Here is a 22,224-nt window from a genome sequence, read left to right as displayed (position 1 = left end):
GCATATATATATATACATACATATATATATATATATATATATATATATATATATATATATATATATATATATATATATATATATATATATATATATATATATATATGCATATATACATACGTATATGTAGATACTTACATCTATACGTATATATATGCATATGTGGGCACAGGACGTCACGAAACGTGTACAACAAAAAAATACGAAGTACGAGTACATGGAATATGAAATATATTTTCGAACAACGAAAGACACAAATGGAAAACAAGACAACAACATAAAGAACGACCCTTCATCAGTTGTTGGCTGTTTTTCTGTTCTCGTATTTCGAGCATTTAACAACAATATATGCTTTCGATAAAACAGTTGCACCCGCAAAGCAAATTAAATAAAATTTGGGATTTTGCGGAGCGTCAAAATTGATAATACAAACAGAACAGTGAATACAAACAAGAAAGGCTGCTAAGCCTAAACGAGGTTGTGGTGACGAATGCGTAAATCAAGCTTGGACAGGAGACAGACAAGAACATGTCTTCCTCGTTCCAGCTACAACAAAGAGAAAGAAACATAAGTTAGAAGAAAGATGGCCGACGGTCACGTAGGAGCCACGTGAGCAAGGGAAGAAGAGTGAGGGGGAGAGAATAGTGGGAGAAGAAGAGGTAAACGAATAAGAAAGAGAAAGAGAGAGAAACGAAAGAGTAAAAAGATCGCATAGAGTGCGCATCAGAATTAAGCTTCAGTTCTCTGGACGTTGAATGTCATGCTGTTTCGAGCTCATGTATTCAATAAATATTTGTGGAAGTGTTTACATCTGCCAAACTTTTGAGATTTATGGTTAAAGACATGTTGGAAGTGTTTGTAGTCTAAACGGAGATGCTTTTCACATGTATAAATATTTCACATTGTTCCGTTCCATTTTATAACGGTTGAAACTTCTAGCTGTACCTACACCTTAGCACCATCATGGCGTCTGATGTGGTTTTTTTAAACCAGACAATGTTCTAAAAAGACACTCACATAGATTGCATCTCTGATATGGACCACCAATAACTGCAGAAAAGTTCTGCTCTTTGTGGATCTTAACGTCTTTTGAGGCTTCCGTTAGATTTGGAAACCTTCTGGCATACACTGCATTCAAAGGTGTGCACAGACATATAGGCAGAATAGCTGATGGAGGTTCGTTTTCCATGCGTTCGCAGATGAGATTTGAGGCCAGCCAAAGACAGGCATGGTCTGTCACTGACTGTGCACACAAAAAGGTCATTGTCATTCACCTTCTCGATCGTTACATTCTTCCTTAGATCTCTTTTGAGTCTTACTTGCGTTATCCTGGCCTCTTCTAATGATTTTACTCCACTCTACACCTTTGTTCGCCATCCAACTCGATCCGTAGCAAGGGTTTCTATATCTTCTGGAACCATTCCAAGTGACTTCATAGTAGTCCTTAAACCTTTTTTTAGGTTTACGCCGATATCGTTTCCCCTCCGCAAACTCACCATAAAACAGCTGTTTCGGCATGCGTTCATCTGCCATTCTAACAATATGGCCACACCATCTCAATTGGGTCCTCAAAATCATAGCTTTAATTGAGGTGATGCCTGCAGAAGCAATGTCATCTGTTTTTGGAGTAAAAGAACTCCATTTAATTTTTTAAATGCGATAAAGGCATTTTTGATGAAATTGTTCTAACAGTTTAAAATGCCTTTCATAACAAGTCCATGTTTCACAAGAATACAACAGGGATGGTAAGACAAATGATTTGCAAAGAGCCAGCTTTGTATTGTTATTTATATGTCGCTGGTACCAAACGCGTGACTTCAAACCACCAAATGCTTTTGCTGCCCTTTGAATTCACAGCTGTATTTCTGTATCAAGTTCCATAATTTTGAACAGAGCTTCAAAAGTAGACGAAATAATCGACAACCTCAAATAATTTACCCTTATACTTATATACATACATATACAAATATATATACATATACATATATACACACGCAAATATATATATATATTTATACATATATAAACAAATATGTGCGTGTCTAGGTGCGGTGTAAATTAATTACCCTTCAACATCCACGATATTATATTACAATTAAGTTTTATGGTTGAAATAAAAAGCCAAATATTTAGCAGATATATGCGTACATATTTATACCATGTGTATGCTTATTTTTATTTTATATACACGTTTGTTGTTCACACACACACACACACACACACACACACACACACACACACACACATAATACACACCCAGTCATATGCACGCAAACACACAAATAATTTCGCATATACAGTCATGTATAAAATCCTAACTATAGTTGCATGATTTCTCGTTCGATATTATCTCTCGTCTGTGAGTATGTGTATAAGATTCATATTTAATGTGAATGTTGTTATAAAGTAAAAACAAATAATTAATAAGCATCATTAGCAGTAATATAAGCAGGAGTTGCATTGGCGACAGTAACTTTAGTAGCATCAACGAAAATAGCAACACAGGAAACAACAGTACACCCTTTACCACTAACACTACCACCAATACTACCAACAAAAATAATACCAAGAAAACCAGCAACGTTTTCATGAACAGGATCAACATGAACAAGATCAATAGCAGTCACTACCGACCACGTCCCCCAACGCCAAACTGATCATCACAAGAACACGACCAACAACGACAACTAATAACTCTACCTACTACAACAACAATGAACACCACTGCAAACAACAACATATAACCAGTACCACCAACATCATCACCAGTACCACCAACATCATCACCAGTACCACCAACATCATCACCAGTACCACCAACATCATCACCAGTACCACCAACATCATCACCAGTACCACCAACATCATCACCAGTACCACCAACATCATCACCAGCATCTACACCACCAAGGACAACAATACCAAGTAAATAAATACCGTTTAATTTGATAACCAATTATATGATTTCAGTAATTTGAATATTCTTCCTAGAAGTTTTGTACTTCCTTTTTCATAATTTGCTATCTCTCTCTCCCTCTCGCTTACTCTCCCAGTCTTTCTCTCACTCCACTCTTGACTGCCCCGCTATCGTAACCACTTCCCTCCAACCGTACTTGCTGAGTTAGTTAATGCAAACAAATATAGAAAAAAGAAAAAAATTGAACCACGCAACTAATGCAAAAAAAAAAAGAAAAAGAAATCAAACAACCAAACAAAATTAAAATATTTTTTAGTTGATATGTAATCTATATTTTTAATTTGTTACATATTTGTGCTTTGCTGTCTTTGATTTGTTCTTGTCTTTCTGGTTCGTTTTAACGGAAGCATCTTGGAGATAGGGTCCAACGTTTTAATTTTCCAAATATGATACTACTTTTTTTTAAATCAGAGAGAATTTCTTGATGATAACAACAACAACAATAACAATAAATCAAGGAGTAATAGTAATGGCAGCAATAATAACAATAACGATGATGACGATGATGATGATGAAGATGATGATGATGATGATGATGATGATGATGATGATGATGATGATGATGATGATGATTGTGATGATGATTGTGATGATGATGATGATGATGATGATGATGATGATGACGATGACGATGACGATGATGATCATGATCATGATCATGATGATGATGATGATGAGGAGGAGGAGGAGGAGGAGGAGGAGGGTCTTTGTTAGCCACTCGGGCTCGAAAAGATAGATACAAATATGAAAGAAATTAAGTAGATGCGTTACAAAAACGTGTAGATTGGGACAGTCAAGTCATGCAAAGATGAATGGAATGGGTGAAACAAGTTATCAAGTATCAGGTCATCCCATAAGTTCTGTCCAATTTTACCTTTCTTAAAATTAAATGAAATTTAATAGTATTTTAGAATGTCTAATGGAATTAAAGATTATTTTTATGCATTTGTGTACATTTAAGCCAATTAAATATTATTTTACAGAATAATAGAATTAAAATTTCTTTGATTAAAACCCTTTCTAACATGGAAGTATCCAAAGAGCATTTGAGGCACATAATGCTTTATGAGTACAAGAAAGGAAACTCTTCATACACACGAACCCAAAACATACACTCAGTTTATGGGAAAGAATGCTTGAATGAAAGAACTTGCAGAAGATAGTTTGCAAAATTCAGAAGTGAAGATTTCAGCCTTGAAGATGAAGATCGGACAAGTTGACGTTCCATCCTAAATTGTTTTCCTCATTAGCAATACAGATCTTGCATCTTATGAGACCTCTTGCTCCCTTGTTTCTAGCGCATACAGTCTATCGACGTTGCTTTTAGAGTGCAGTTCCTTGGTCGTAGTCATCACACTTCCCTGGTTTTGCTATCCATTCTTTCAATCTCGTTCTTTGTCTAACAACACCTGCGATGTATTCATTTCCCTGATCTTGTTCTTTCCACTGTGTCTACTCTCCATAATTTGGTTCTCCTGGGCTATTCTCGCCTAAAGATTTCCTTCATCTTACACTCCTTAATTTTGTAATAACCAAAATACCCAAATTCTTATAGCCATCTACCTCAACATCCTTAATTCTTTCGCCGTTGGACAATTCTACACCACCAGATGGCAATACTTTACCTTATTTATGATAAGCATACCAGATCATCATCATCATCATTATTAAATATAATAGTTTCCAGTAGTGATTAGAAGAACGTCTTAGCGTTGGTACATTTCAGACAATAACATATAAACTTCCAAATGTTATTTCTTTCTTTCTATCGTTTTGTTAGTCTAGAAAAAAGTTGCACTAGATTACTTTAAGCAGGTCCTGGGAACTACGATGGTGGAATTATATAAGAAGGTTAATGTTTGAATTTGCTTGACATGTAATTTTATGTTAGAAGGAAAGCTTATAAGAGACAGTAGAATTGACAGAGAAGTGAAGCTCTCGGAGAGAAATATTGATCTAAGGATGGGAGATATTCATAGGTGAATGTATAGGTGTTCAAGAAATGTAGGAAGAGAATAATTTGAGTTCGAGTGAATGTATGTTTGAGAGAGTGTTGCAAAGAGCAAGCACTAGTAATACTGGTTTACGAAATTTGGCACAAGGCCAGCAATTTGGGGAGAAGAGTTAAGTTGATTACATTAACCCTAGTGTTCAATTGGTATTTATTTTATGGACTCAGGAAGTATGAAAGGCAAAGTCAACCTCAGCGGGATTTGAACTCAGAACGTAAAGACGGACGAAATGCCGCTCAGCATTTTGCCTGGCATGCTAACGATTCTGCCAGCTAACCGCCTTCAGGTTCTAATAATATTAGACCAGAACTAATTAGCGAACTACCGAGCTTTATTAGTGGACGATAAATGGGGATAATGGATTGTTGATATTGTTATTGGTTGTATTGTTGTTGTTCGTGCTGCTGCCGTTACTGTTGTTATTGCTGTTGATGCAGCTGTTTAGCCCCCGGCCAAACCTGTTGATTGTCAGTCAAATGAATAGATGTAGTCCATTGTTCTATGACAATGTTGTAGTGGTTGTTGCCGTTACTGCAAAAGTATTTGTTGTGCTGTTGAGTAGCCTAAGTAAATTACATTTGGAATAGATCTACAACACAGAAGTAGTTAGCCAAACGAAGTATTCATTTAGCATTTCGAAGTTTATGCCTTAAAACACATAGTCTTCATTTAGGAAAGGAATTTGCTGCAAGAGATTTGACTGTTTTATTAAGCAGGTTAAGTAAATACATAGAAGTACCCTCGCTGCTGGCTCGAGAAGTTTCCTCAAATCAGGTGATTGGGGGTTCGGCTATCAGATGGATAATGTTTATTCACTTTTCTTTCTTTTCTTTTCTTTTTGAAAATGAGTTCCCATTTGGAATGACGCATTTCTTTATTATGCACTGAATATATTGGTGCCTTTCCTAATTATCACATTTGTTGTGTTATTAATATGATGGCAAGACTTCTGTAAGACATCATATTTGGTAATTGGGAAGATTGTTTTACTGTATATGAAACTGATTCTGAATGATTTACTGAAAGAGATTGAAGTTCCTATTATATTTCTGATAGAGAATGCTTAGAAACGAGAAGAGGTATATGGTTTTGTTTCGTTTAACAAATGGATGAACATACACATATATAAATTTTAGTATACACACACACACACACACACACACACACACACATACACACACACACACATACACACACACATATGCACACACACACACACACACACACACACACACACACACACACACACACTCACACACACGTACACACACACAGATAAACATATATAAATATTATGTTAGAGTGTATTTACTCTTTGCCGTTCCTCTCATTTTATTCTTTTATTTCATCCACTCCCATCTTTCTCTGCTTATTTTATTTACCTTTGTCTACCAGTCCCTTTCTCTATCTTTCTCCCTTACCATCTTGCCACAATTATAACCATCCTCCCCTTCCTCCTCCTTTCAAACTTTTTTTTATACCTACATTTATCTTTCTCATTCCCTTCCTCTTCTTGTATTTCTAAAATACCCTATCCAAATATTTCCTTCAATCCTAATTAAAACGATATTTACACAAAGTTTAAGTACAGAACCGATGCACAGACGCTCTTATACCAGAGCCCACACCTTCGATTCGAAGACAACACTGCAGTTATGTAAAATTTCAGTTTAAGTGTAGAATCCTCAATATTGATGCTTACTCAACAATTTCTCATATTTTTCAAAAAAAGAAAAACAAAAAAGACTAAAAGACAATTTTAATATCAAGAAACTTTTTTTCTAATATTTCTTATGTCTTCTTCTAATGATTTTGTTTTCTGCATATATTTTTTGATACGCTGTTTATTAAAAAAATTTTATTAACGATAATAGATAGCTATATTATTTTTCTTAAGTATAAATATATGTATATATGTATGGAGCTATGTGAGTATATATGTTGATTTATGTGCGGGTGTGTATATATATATATATATATGTTATATATATATATATATATATATATATATATATATATATATATATATATATATATAATTGGGTGTATATGTATGCATATGTATATGTATGTATATGTATATACACATATAACTGTATAAGATATATATATATATATATATATATATATATATATATATATATATATATATATATATATATATATATATATATATCTGAATACATACATACATATATATATCATACGTATATATGCATGATACACACATACACTCACATATATGGAAATAGAAAAAGATATATGGTGATTATGTGTGTATGTGTGTGTATGCGTGTGTATATGCGTGTATGTCTGTGTGTGTTTGTGTGTGTGTGTGTGTGTGTGTGTGTGTGTGTGTGTGTGTGTGTGTGTGTGTGTGTGTGTGTGTGTGTGTTTTGATAGATACATAGATAACTGACAGTTCAAGTTTATAATAATAATTGATAGATGGGGGGATTTGTCTTATGATGGCAATCTTTAACATTTCTTTTAAATCCCTAACTGCAAAGAGCATCAACAACAAACAATAATATATATATATATATGTGTATATATACATATGTATGTATATATATATATATATATATATATATATATATATATATATATATATATATATATATATATATATATATATATATATATATATATATATATATATATATATATATATATATATATAACAAAGTAAAGCAACAACAGCAACATAACCACCACCACCTCCAGCTCCACCACCATCACCAGCACCATCATCATTTAGAACATCTGCAAAAGCTGCTTCATAACCAATAACCGCGAACATAAGTATAACATCAGCAAAAAACAGAACTGGGAGAATACTTTAAAAAATAATAATAATAAATGAAATATCATCACCACATTCAGTAGCAGCGGCAGTGGCGGCAGTGGCGGCAGAAGCGGTTGTAGCAACAACAGCAAAAACAACAGCATCAAAAATTTTGGTAGCTTCAAAAATGATCAAATTAAAATTTGCTGTTCATCTCAAAATAGAGCAACTCATTGAAGGAAATCTAAAGAATTCAGCAGAGATTTGAAGCTGTGGACTTGTCACAATGTTTTGGTAAATTAGCATTGGGAGAGAGATAAGAAAAATTGATGTTATATGTACTTATATTTATACTTATGTGTGCGTTTGTGTTCATATCCATACGTATTATAGATATACGTACATATATATGTGTGTGTGTGTGTGTGTGTGTGTATCTATTTTATATATGTATATATATATATATATATATATATATATATATATATATATATATATATATATATATATATATATATATACATACATATATATATATATATATATGTATATATATATATATTATATATGTATACAATATAGATTATATATATATATATGTTATATATGTATACCATATAGATAATATATATATATATTATATATAAATACGATATAGACAATTTTTTGTTGTGTATAATTATAGATATGTTTCACATATACATGCGTGTGTGTGCGAATGCTTGTGTACCATGTATATGTGTATGCACCCGTATATATGCATACACACACACACACACACACACACACACACACACATATATATATATATATATATATATATATATATATATGTGCACATATGCATATATGAATGCGTCTGTGTGTGTATGTGTGTAGATCGTCCATCATTTTTATCTCACGATGACCTACAGCCTTAGCAAAATATATGAAAATAATTATAAACGATAAATAAGATGAAGTAGAAAGAAGGAAGATATGGATGAGTATTGCTCATTTGTGTGTTCTGCCAGGGCATAAAAGTCCCCTTCTAGTAGAGAATATGTTACAAACAACTTAAGGTTATTCCTTTATACCAGGTATGATATGGCAGAACTTTCAAGCTTCCATTTTGGCCTCTGCTATAGAGATTCGTAAAGATTCAAATGTCAAACACCTTTGTGTTCCTTCTGCTCACCTCGTTCCGTGAGAATCTGTCTCATGCAAGATCCAGGCGTAGGTTTTGACTTATCTTGTAGGCTTTCGAGCTTACTTTCGGCGCATCTTTGCACCAATGCTTGGCTATCATTTGCACATTCAGTAGAGAAAATGACTTTGGTACTCTAAACTCACCTATTATGCTTACATGTCTAGACCTACACTGCTGGACTTGCCTGAGCTTAGCAAACTTAAACCTCTTTATTTGGGAATTTATCCTGTCAGTTTACGTTTAGAACCTTATTTAGACAAAACATGTGGAAACGATTATGCTTTTAAACAAGGAACTGGTATATTACCTACGTTTCCGCAGCACAGGGTGAGCTGAGAGGATGATAGCGTAATAATCATTGATTTTGGTATCTATGTAAATATCTGGGCTGTTCTTCATTCTATGCTGCAGTTTTCAAAAAGTTGCACTCTCCTTTCCAATACGTGACGATTCTTCCGCATTGTTGCAAATACTTCAGAATAGTGTACTTCCATGATATTCAAAATTATCGTCGTTTTTTTGCTCGGTCCCGCTTATTTATATTTCAGGAGGTACACACTATGTATGTTTTTAGACAGGTTGACGCAGTACTTCTGATTATGCAGCAATGATATTGAAGTTGAGAATTACTCCACAAATGTTTGTATGCTGGACACATCAGGTGCACGAAATCCACAATCATCTCCAAACAACAGTTCATAGACACTTATGCGCCAAAACTAAAGTTGTGTAAGTGTCTAAAAAAAGACCTTCCTTCTGTCATGATTGACCATAGTATTGTACCTAGAACATTTGATCACTTATTTTCTTTATTCAAAATTCGGACAGAACTTATGGGATGACATGATATATATAATATTTAATGTGCACAGTATAAAGATGAAAGCTACAAATTGTTTCCTGCATTGGAGACGCATGTATAGGCAGATTTTTAGCATTAGATACACCCGCGTCTCCAATGCAAGAAACTATTAGTAGCTCATGTCTTTATGCTGTGTTCATTAAATAATATGCATCTCTTACTGGAGAGTGTACTGATCTGTTGATCCTACCTTAACGGAAGAGTAAACTATATGCACATGCGTGCGTGTGTGTATGCAAGTACATATGTGTATGTATATATAATTATGTACATACATGTATATATGTATGTATATACATGCATGTGAAAATGTGTAGAAGACTGCTTAACTACAAAAAGACAGACAGACAGATACACACAGACAGACAGATGGACAGAGAGACAGACAGACAGACAGACAGACAGACAGACAGACAGACAGACAGATAGATAGATAGATAGATAGATAGATAGATAGATAGATAGGTTTCTTTATTAGCCACACAGGGCTCAACACAGAGGGGACAAAATACAAATGTAGAGTTTTTTTCTTTTCGAGGGGGGCGAAAACAAAGCAGAAAAAAAAACAAAAGTGGGGACAACGATGAAAAAAAAACATCGCAAAACGTTTGGGGTATTTACAAAAAATACGAAATAATACAGAAAATTCCCAATAAATGGGGAGGTTATCCGTGGAAAGAAAGACCTACGAAAAGACCACGGTAACCTCGGTCCTTAGTGTCACAGTTTGTTAAATAAAATTTCTTTTATTTATGCAAGAAACGTAAGTAACTCTGTTTACAAAATTTTAAAACGTTTTATAGAATCATGGTCAAGGTGGCTTCGTCAGTTATACGTGCCATTCTTGCTACATATATCCATCTTTTTTCGAAACATTTGCTAGACAACACTTGCCTCTCTACTCTCACCTTCCTTTTCAAGTGATACTTGAAAAAGTTGATGAGAGATTGACCAGAGAGAAAAGTATTTGTCTCTAATCCTTTCAGACGCGTCAACCAGATGCATTCTTTCGCCATAGCCACAAGTACGATAAATACAGCTCTTCCTTCCCGTTTAAAGGAAGGAGGCGTGACGATATTGACGATAGACTCGGTTGATAAACCGACTCGTCCAACACGCGACAGCAGTCGTTCGACATAAGCCCACAGCTCCGAAATGGTTGGACACTGCACGAGTGCGTGCAGAACGGTTTCATCGCTTTGACCGCATCTCGGGCAGGTCGGCCCCGCATTTCGCGAGCCGTGTCTATAGAGCTTATCCCGAACGGGTAGCGCCTCTCGGTAACACTGCCAGGCCAGGGATCTCTGGAAGTTGTCCATAGGTCCAGGCCCGAAAGTCGTCCTGAACAGGCGGGTCAGGTATTCCTCGTCGACGCCCAGGTTCGCCCCGAGATCGTCGTCGTACCTGCCCTCCACTAATCCCCTATAGAATGACTTCGTTGTGATGCAGCCGCTCAAGGTCGACCCGGGACGGCAAAGTTGTTGCAGAGAAACGCGACACTCACGGTGCCATTCGCCATTCCTCGGCCTCCTTTTGATCCACGACTGCAGCTCGGTCATGGAGACGAGCTGCGGGAAAGTGCGTCGCACAAACGGCGACCACACCTGCTCACCGTCGTCTACGTAGAGCCGGAGATGTCTCAGTCTCAGCGCATGTCTGCGCATCATCAACCACGGCATGCCCAGCCCTCTTTTCAGCGGGTGTTGGCAACAAACGGATCGCCTCACCATCGGAACGCTTCCTTTCCACAAAAAGCGGAAGAGGATGCGCTCCATTTCGGTGATGGCGCGATCGGGACAAGGCACGACGGTCAGGCAGTATTCGATGACGGACGCGATGTACGCGTTCGCCACCTCCGCCCGACCTTTTAGGGACAGCTTCCTCTCGGACCATTGCCGGCAGAAAGTGGCCACCCTACTCGTTATCTCGTCCCAGTTCTTCTCCGTTTGCAGGTCCGGACCGAACCAGACTCCGAGCAACTTGACCGGACCGTCCGTCCAGCGTCCCACGACTGAGGCGCTGCCGGACGGTATGGGCTTGCTTCTCCAGGTGCCGAGCAGCAAACCCACAGACTTATCCCGGTTGATTTTTGCTCCCGTCACCGCTTCGTAGTCTTTCAGCGTCTCGCCGACAAGCTCGATGTGCTCGTGGCTAGACGCTATGACGGTGACGTCGTCCGCGTATGCCGACACGCTCGTCCCGCACCCCAGTTCTCGCGGGATGCCCCTCAGCGTCACCAGTTTCCGCAGTAGTGGCTCGATAGTCAATACGTACAGGAGCGGCGACAGGGGGCATCCCTGACGAACCGAACGTGCAATGTCGAAGGGTCCCGATAGATGTCCATTGACGCGAACAACCGAACAGATGCCTGTGTACAAGGCAGCCATCCAGCCGCGGAAAACGGGACCGAAGCCGGCCGCTTAGAGGACGGCCTCCAAGTATCGATGGTCTACCCTATCGAAAGCTTTGGATTGATCCAAATTGATCAGGGCCCCACCCATGCCAGGTTCCTTAACTACCCTCTCTATGATGTAGCGCATCAGATGGAGGTTGTCATGGATGATCCGGCCCGGCACGGCGCACGTCTGCTCCGTGCCGACCAGTTTTTCGATGACGAGCGCCAACCGCTTGGCTAACACCTTGGCCAAAATTTTCATGTCTGCATTGAGCAGAGTGATGGGCCTAAAGTTATCTATGGCGTCCCCCTTGTTTAGATCTTTCTTCAGCAGCGTTACCGCTCCACGGCTCACAAAACCGGGAATGCTCCCGTTCTGCTGCCAGTTGCAGTACACGGCCACCAAGACGTCTCCAAACAAGTCTGGCATACAGTTGTAAAGCTCGTAGGACAGACCATCCAAACCCGGAGATTTGTCCGTCGAGCAACCCGCCATCGCGTCCCTCACCTCCTCCGCCGTGATGACCCCTTCGCAGCACTCCGCCTCTCTTGCCGAGAGTCGTGGCAAGCTGTGCAGGTAGGCGCTAAAGTCCACCCTGCCTTCTCGCTCGCCACTCCTCCCGAACAGTCGGGCAAAATGCCGCTGAAACGCCTCGCACATCTTGCTCGGCTCGAGCAATTCGCGCCCCTGTTCGTCTACCAGAGACCGGATGGTGGCTCTGTTACCCCGCTGCGCCTCCGCCACCCGGGCCTCTCGTGCGGCTCCAACACCTTCATTCCTCAGAGCATGCATCCTTGCCCTGACAGCACACCCTTCGTGTTTAGCATTGAAGTGTTGGTCGAGGGCCAACCTCGCCGCTAAAACGTCGGATGCGATGCCACTTCGCAATGCCTCTTCTAACTTTATCACTAGCTCCCCCTCTACTCTGTTCCTCTCTACATCTAGTGCCCTGCTATACCTTATTGCTTCCGCCCTTACTGCTCTCTTGAGGGCAAACCACCATTTGTTGTTGACGATGGCTCCCGTCAAAGCCCTCTTTACTAACGTGCTAATCCGGTCTCTGAAAACCTGTCTCGACGGGAAAGACGCGTTTAGTTTCCAGTAACCGGGACCCTGCCTATGTGCCTTATCTAAGTCTAGCGTACACGTCACAAGTTTGTGATCCGTGTAGCTGACTATGTGGAACTGTGGGCATCCTAAACTATTTCTATCTCTTGTCCTACACACTATCCTATCTAGATACGATCTCGACGACCCAATGCGGTTGCTCCAAGTCCACGTTGGCACATTTGGGTGGTCGAGTCGGTACCTGTCAGACAACTGGAAGCGTCTGAGCAGGTCTATGAGGCCTTTGCATCCCCTTCTAGTTTTGTCACTCCCCACGTAGTCTAGATGCGTGTCCAAGGTAGCATTCCAATCCCCCACTAAAAGTAAGGGACGAGACGTTCCCAGGAATACTTCTAGACGTCGAAAGAAGTCCGACCGACCTGTTAAAGGAGGCACATAAACTGCCAGCAACCGAAAAGCGCCTCCGTTGCTGCCGTCCACATCTAGGACAACCAGTCTACCCTCCGGGTCCGTAAATATCGTCTTTACTTGGAGATCCAGACTCTTGCGAAAAAGAACCGCCGTGCCACTACCGCCCATCCTCGGCAGACAGGGAGAAAAATAAATGTTAAACTGTCCGCCAAACATGGACTTTAGGGCCCGCGGTTCATGGAGTCTGGTCTCACTAATGGCTATGATATCCAAATTGTGTGACTTGATGTCGTTTAACAGATACCCTTGTTTCCAAGGGGACCCCAAGCCACGTACATTTATACTGCCTATTTTGAGCATGATTCTATCAAAATTTGTGTTTTACACACGAAAGGAGAGAGAGAGAGAGAGAGAGAGAGAGAGAGTTACTTACTGTCCGAAAGTTCTTGGTTCTTTGCCTCACAGTCTTCTCTCAGAAGGTTTTTGTACAGTTTTTTAGATGAATATTTCTGGAATCTCCCTACTGTATCCGGGTAGAGAGATTTCAGTGTATTGTATGTGCTACGTGTTACATGCATGATTTTGATGTGTTGTGGTGGTGTTGTGCGTGGGTGATTGCTTGTTTTCGTGTCATTTTCTGTTATGTTAGTGTTTGACCTAATGAATTTCATTAGGTCTGGATTGTTTGTGTTTATCGCTGTCAAACTTGTTGTGGGGTTCTGTGTTGGTGCGTTTGTGTTGGTGTTTTTGTTTTCTGTGGATGTGTTGGTTTCGGGGCTGGTAAACCTCCCCGCTTTGTTTGTTTGTTTTTCCGTTCTTTTTTTCCCCTTTTTCTTCTTCGCCCCGTGGCCACTTGCCAAGCCTCTGTGTCATCTTCATCTGACATGTCGGAGGAATCGGAGGGTGGGAGGGGAAGGGTGTTGGGGTCTATTTTTGTGTGGGTTGATTTTGTTGTTGGTGGTGTTGGTGCTGTTTCGTGACAGTTGGGATGTGGTGTTTTGGTTTTTGGGGGTGGGGTGGGAGTCTTTTTCGTGTTCCCTTCTTGTGGGGTTGTTGGTGTTGGTGTTGGTGGTAGTGATGGTGCTGATTCTGTTCTTGGTGGTACTGGTGGTGTTGTTGTTTGGTTCGGCTGGGTTGCTGGCTGCTGGCGTTTTTCCATTTCGTTGTACAACTGCTTGACCAGTTGTGCATATGGCGGTGTAGGCAGTAATGCTGTTTTTTTCTTGTGCTTTTGGTTTTCTTGTGGTTGTTGTTGTTGATGTTGTTGTTGTTGTTTTTCTTGGTATTGTTGCCGTTGTTGTTGCATTTTCTTCTGGGCTACTGAGCATGTTTTTTGAAGGTGAGTTTTGCTACTACAAACGTAGCAAACTGGCCTTCTGCCTTCGACGAAAACATGAAAAATTGAATCCTCAGTTACTTGGATTCTATGTGGAATTTTTCCCCAGTTTGCTGGATCAATTTGTACCAGGAGTTGAAATTCCTGGCCAATCCAGTTTTCATTGTAAACGGCAGATGCTTCTAATATGTTTATCTCCTCCTCTATGCCTAGACATATGGCAGATACTAGCCATTCTTCCTCAATTTCAGGAGGCACATTCGAAATCTTTATTTTCGTAACCCTACGACCAAGGTACGTAGGGATCATGAGCAGGTTCTCATGTTGTAATAACTTAGTGGAGAGGTCCTTGGCTCGCTGCTCGCTATCTAGTCTTACCTCTATTGTTCCGAATTTCAATCCTCTCGTTATGTAAGTTTTGTAAGACCAAATCGGCTTTAAGCACCTCTCAACCTTTTCTTGAGTGATTTTTTCCAGTGTCTTTGTCTTTAAATTAATGGTTCTGTAGATGATAGTTTTTTTTATCTATGTTTATTTTAAAGTCCGCGGGCGTTTGAAGATGGACTGTAACGTCCTTTTTACTTAGCATGCTTTTGCATGCAAGTAATTTCTCTTTCGTTATATTCAAAATTCTTTTCCTAGGCTTCAAAGCCTCGGCAAAGTTCGTGTTTGTTGTGGTGGTGGTGGCGGTAGTGGTGGTATCAGTGGTGAGAACAGTGGTTGTGTTAGCAAGGACATTTGTGTCCTTGTTGTTGCTGCTGCTGTTGTTGTTGTTGTTGTTGTTGTTGTTGTTGTTGTTGTTGTTGTTGTTGTTGTTGTTGTTGTTGTTGTTGTTGTTGTTGTTGTTGTCACTGGTGACGGTGGCAGGCAAGACTGCTGTAGCAGCAGAGTTTTTCTTTTTCTCCATTCTCTCGTTTAACTGTGAGGAAGGAAGACTAGGAAATTCTTTTTCGAACGAAACACTGCAAAATGCAGCGTTCGTTTCACGAAAATTTTCATGGCTACAAGACGCCATCGTCTCAAAAAAAAATGGCTAGAAAGCCGAAATTGATTTTTATATCCTCGAAATGTGCCACACAGGGCAGATTTCCATCGCAAAAAACTTGCACCAGAGAGTCTACAAGTTGTTTTACAACTTTCTATATAAAATAAACTTTACAAACAAACTTTTTAAAACATGAAAAAGGCAAAACTTACGGAGCCGACACGTCTACCGTCTGTCCATAGAGATAGATAGATAGATAGATAGATAGATAGATAGATAGATAGATAGACACAACTCTTAGAATGACAAAACCTGAACGCATTGATTACTAAGGCTGGCAAACGGAACTGATTGAGAGAACTAGAAAGGTACAAATGTCAATGTTAAAGATTAACAGAAGACAGAATGAGAAAGTCTGACACACGACACACTCACACATACTCACATACACTTATTCACGCACATATTCATTAACTTGGAGATGAAGCTTTACTCTATAACGATTTCTCTTTCCTTTATTTATTCCAAAACATATATATACATATATATATATATATATATATATATATATATATATATATATATATATATAAATATATATATATATATATATATATATATATATATATATATATATATATATATATATATATATATATATATATGTATATATATATATATATATATATATATATATATATGTATATATATATATATATATATATATATATATATATATATATATATATATATATATATATATATATATATATATATATATATATATATATATATATAAGCATACACATATAAATCTTGAGAGAAAAGAAGAAACAGACAGTTATATAGAAGACAGAGTTATAGAGATACTAAGACAAAGGAAAAAATATATAAAAAGAAAGAGAGAGAGTGAAACGGGGGCAATGGGAGGAGACAGAAAGCGAGATGATTGTAGAAAGAAATGAAATCACCAAAATGCTATAAAGCATACCAAGAATTAAAGAAAAAGACGCAACTAGATTTAAATCATACAATCTGAAATGAGTAGAAAAACTAAAACAGTAAGACAGAGAGAGATATTGGAGGATAATTTGAAGGAAATATTCCTGGCATCATAATTGGAAGTTAAGTGTATTCAATGGATTAAAGAACATAAGCAAGGGACATTGCTTAATCTAGAAACAGACGTTATTAACAACGTCAACAACGTCAACGATGACGACGACGAAGACGGCGGCGGCGGCGGCGGCGGTGGTGCTGGTGGTGGTGATGTTGGTGGTAATGGTGGTGGTGGTGATGGTACTGCTGCTGCTGCTACTGCTGGTGGCTGTAGTGTTTGTAATTGTTGAGATGGTGATTATGATAATAACGATATAGTAGTGGTTGTGCTTCTGATAATGTGGATATAAGTGGTAGGGGAAGGGTGGTGTGGTGGTAGTAGTGATGGTTGTTGTGGAGGTTGTTATGTTACCAGTGATAATGTCAAAATGAATAATATTTAAAACAAATGCTAATAATTTATCTTGAAGCTTTTTTTTTTAATTTTTTAATACTTATTTGGAAAAAGAGTTCACTGAAGATGTCAATACTTACTACATTTACAGAACTTAAATCTGCTGTATGGAAGTCCAGCAAGTTCACAAAAGGAATGAAAAGGAGTGACATTGATATCAGTAAAATCAATTGTATGGAAGTCCAGAAAGTTTACAGAATGACATCATTATCTGCTGCATTTGTATCAGTGAAAGCAATTCTATGGAAGTCCGGACTGTGCATAGAAAGTTCAGAAAATGACAACAATATCAGTGACATTTATATCAGTTAAATCAATTTTATGGAAGTGTAGAAACTTCACAAAATGGCGACATAGCTGCTGCACTTATTTTAGTTAATTGCCGTTGCAAGTGTATGGAAGTCCAGATAGTTCATAAAATGTATCAACAGGAACAGCAATTGTATTAGTAAAAGCAATTGTAAGGAAGACGGAAAGGTTTACAGGATGTATCAAATAGATAATATGATTACTCAAATCAACTGTATAGAGGTCTAGAAAATTTATGAAACGATATCAGTATAAGCCCAAAGTATTTGTATGAAACCCCATAAATTCACAAAATTTAAAACTTATCAAATGGAACACTTGTATGGAAGTCCATAAAGTACACAGTAGGATACCAACAGCTGCTACACTTGCATGACTTGTAGTAACAATATGAAAATAACAAGAACTTTGACAACTATTTGGAATTTTTAGCATGCATTCACTATTCCCTCATTTAAAAACCCTCACTTGGCCCTTGCTTGCCTTTAGCCATTGGGACCACTTTAAAGTGAATAATTTGGGCAAGTTTCCGGTTAATCCTTCTTCCCATTAGCCCTGAGAAGAGCCAGCAAACTTTCGCCTAAATATTCCTTGTTCTAAGCCATGCAAATTAAAGAATAAAAACATTATTTCATGAAGGATTCGCTATGCTTTCGCTCTACTTGCTAAAAATATTAACCAAACCTTTGTGTCATAGAAAAGGAAAGAATATGTTAGTTAAGGTGAGAAAAATACAAGACAATTATGACTAGAATACCATTGGTCATTGGGATTAAACAGCAAATCTTTACTTACGTTAACCACGTATTATCCATTGTGTCTTTCCTTTCCTTAAATTAATAGAGTGAAATTTGACTGCTATTTTCAGCCCAACGAGAAACCATGTGTTTGAGTGTGCGTATGAGTAATGTGTGTTGTGGAGTTGCATGTGTACATGAGTGTTCATGCTGAGGTAACATATATTATGACGTTACTAAAACTTAAAAGAAAAAAAAAGTTCAAATTTAATTGTATTTAGCTTTTAAGTTTTAGTAACGTCATAATATATGTTACCTCAGCATGAACACTCATGTACACATGCAACTCCACAACACACATTACTCATACGCACACTCAAACACATGGTTTCTCGTTGGGCTGAAAATAGCAGTCAAATTTCACTCTATTAATTTAAGGAAAGGAAAGACACAATGGATAATACGTGGTTAACGTAAGTAAAGATTTGCTGTTTAATCCCAATGACCAATGGTATTCTAGTCATAATTGTCTTGTATTTTTCTCACCTTAACTAACATATTCTTTCCTTTTCTATGACACAAAGGTTTGGTTAATATTTTTAGCAAGTAGAGCGAAAGCATAGCGAATCCTTCATGAAATAATGTTTTTATTCTTTAATTTGCATGGCTTAGAACAAGGAATATTTAGGCGAAAGTTTGCTGGCTCTTCTCAGGGCTAATGGGAAGAAGGATTAACCGGAAACTTGCCCAAATTATTCACTTTAAAGTGGTCCCAATGGCTAAAGGCAAGCAAGGGCCAAGTGAGGGTTTTTAAATGAGGGAATAGTGAATGCATGCTAAAAATTCCAAATAGTTGTCAAAGTTCTTGTTATTTTCATATTGTTACTACAAGTCATGCAAGTGTAGCAGCTGTTGGTATCCTACTGTGTACTTTATGGACTTCCATACAAGTGTTCCATTTGATAAGTTTTAAATTTTGTGAATTTATGGGGTTTCATACAAATACTTTGGGCTTATACTGATATCGTTTCATAAATTTTCTAGACCTCTATACAGTTGATTTGAGTAATCATATTATCTATTTGATACATCCTGTAAACCTTTCCGTCTTCCTTACAATTGCTTTTACTAATACAATTGCTGTTCCTGTTGATACATATAAACAATAAATATAGACGAATAATTTAGTGGGGCAGAAAAGAAATATATTGAAGTTAATTATGAAATATACCAAAAGGTTCTTGAAATCACTTCTTTCACGAATTGAATAGACTCACTAGATAATAAGGCAGGCGTAAGTGTCTGCCATGTTTATACAATCTCACCGTTGACATTAATTGAGGGATCGATTGAACAACGCTGTTTCAGTCATTTCTATAGTTTCATTAGCAGTTGGTTACTCTACATTTTACTGGCACAGCAAAACTGTGTTTATACTAGCTACTGTCGTTACATTTACAATTAAATCAGGTAGACTGATTTGTATGTTTGATACATTTTTAGCTGTTAGTTCTGTTATGTAAATTACTGAACAGTCATCATTGTTTATTTTTCATACTGAAATTTAATTAAGAGTATACTAAAAGATTTTAATCGTCATTGGTTGTTGATTAATATAAGCTAACAGCAATGATGGTTATTGTTGTTTTTATTCCAAATTCAAGCTCAGCGTTGAAGGAGCAGACCACAAAAGCATTCCAGCAACCACTATTTCATCTTTATTCAGGCAAGCTGTATCTAGGACTACAACAGACAATGCATTTTTCTACGATTTTAAGATGGTAAGTGAACCTTGAGGTGGGATTTTGGCTGCTATTTATGAAAGGTCGAATGATAATAGACACAACTTCAATAGTTCAATGCATTGATGATAGGTGGAGTCCGCGAATAAATTTGTAAATAGTCGTCTTCATTGCTTTGTAGCAGCCGAATCTCTCTTAGCAATTTCTCTACAAGCATTGAAACCTGCAATGAATCCGGCCATATCCGGCCTAAATATTCTTCCTGTTTTATGTTTAAACTGATCAGATTCAGCGTCTCACACCTACATACAATGTCATTCTAAAAGTAAACAACCACATCATTGAAATTTTGAACTCACGAGATAATGCGTGATTAATTCAAAACATTAATGCTGACGGGTTAAAGATAGAGTGCATATATTTTTGGATACGTATTTAAGCTATCAGGCCTAACAACATGTGTGATTATAGTTTTGCGGAGTAAACACATGATCTGTGAGGTTAGATTTCTCCGTGATTGATTTGTTGAAACATAAAAGATGAGATTATTTAACCATGAGAAACATTTACATCTATCTTATGTATTTAATAAATTCATGTAATTTATGAAATCAGTGACGATTAAAATCTTTTAGTATACTCTTAATTAAATTTCAGTATGAAAAATAAACAATGATGACTGTTCAGTAATTTACATAACAGAACTAACAGCTAAAAATGTATCAAACATACAAATCAGTCTACCTGATTTAATTGTAAATGTAACGACAGTAGCTAGTATAAACACAGTTTTGCTGTGCCAGTAAAATGTAGAGTAACCAACTGCTAATGAAACTATAGAAATGACTGAAACAGCGTTGTTCAATCGATCCCTCAATTAATGTCAACGGTGAGATTGTATAAACATGGCAGACACTTACGCCTGCCTTATTATCTAGTGAGTCTATTCAATTCGTGAAAGAAGTGATTTCAAGAACCTTTTGGTATATTTCATAATTAACTTCAATATATTTCTTTTCTGCCCCACTAAATTATTCGTCTATATTTATTGTTTATATGTTTTTTTCTAATCTAAGCATTACATAGTCCAGGGATGTGGGGTATTTGAACTAACGAAGAGAACTGCGAGCTCAACAACTTTTAGGGATGAAAATACACTACGACGTTTATCTTTATCTTCTATCATAAACTTCGTTATGTGTTTATATATACTCTAGAAGCATGAATAACCTGAGATTATTGAAAGAAGTGAAGGTCAAAGTTATACGACTGGACACAGATACTTTACGAAAAATGTAATAAAAGGTTTGCTTAATTAAGCACGAAACTGTATATAGCGTAAAAACTACCAATGATGTATCATTCCAGCTATGTACACAAAATAATCTCAATGAAGTATCATCTAAGTTATGTTAAATAATATATGATGCGCTGTACAATGTTATAATGTATAAGTGCAATGTTTGAAATGTGTATTATATTGTTTATAGCAAGTATATATATTTAGTACATGAAACTCATATATTAACCCTAAGAAATATATACAGCAAAAGTATATCAAAATTTCTATATTGAGTTGTATGTTCACACACACACACACACACACACACACACACACACACACATTCACACACATTCACACACATGCGTATGTGAGTGTTTGTGTTTAATTGTTTGAGACAGCACAACCATTTAAAATGAAAACATTGTCGTGTCTATGAAGTAGCTTAGTCTTTCCCTGAAACATACATTAATAAAATCAGTACTAGACTGAAATAATTACTGGAATTGATATGAACGACTAAAAAGCTTTGAAGTCGGCACCACATCATGGAAATAAGAAAATGCTACAAAGATGCTAATAAATATCTGATGTAAACTTCACTTCTAAGTATCAAA

General features: G+C 37.3%; 1 long non-coding RNA gene across 2 annotated transcripts in view; it reads right to left on the bottom strand.

Annotated features, from left to right (window-relative positions):
• LOC106872428 (uncharacterized) overlaps positions 1–18,807 on the bottom strand; it is an 86,926-nt gene extending 68,119 nt beyond the window's left edge. The window contains exons 1-2 of one of the 2 annotated variants that reach the window (XR_016240916.1): positions 18,642–18,807; positions 17,618–17,792 (exon numbers count right to left, since the gene is read on the bottom strand). This is a non-coding gene — a long non-coding RNA (uncharacterized LOC106872428). The remainder of the gene's footprint in view (positions 1–17,617; positions 17,793–18,641) is intronic. The other variant, XR_016240917.1, reaches the window with a different exon arrangement.
• Positions 18,808–22,224: the final 3,417 nt, after the last annotated feature.

The sequence above is a fragment of the Octopus bimaculoides genome, chromosome 3 (assembly GCF_046866305.1).
Source record: "Octopus bimaculoides isolate indiv1 chromosome 3, ASM4686630v1, whole genome shotgun sequence".
NCBI lineage: Eukaryota > Metazoa > Mollusca > Cephalopoda > Octopoda > Octopodidae > Octopus > Octopus bimaculoides.
The sequence above is the reverse complement of the archived record's forward strand: the minus strand, read 5'-3'. Positions and strand labels throughout refer to the sequence as shown.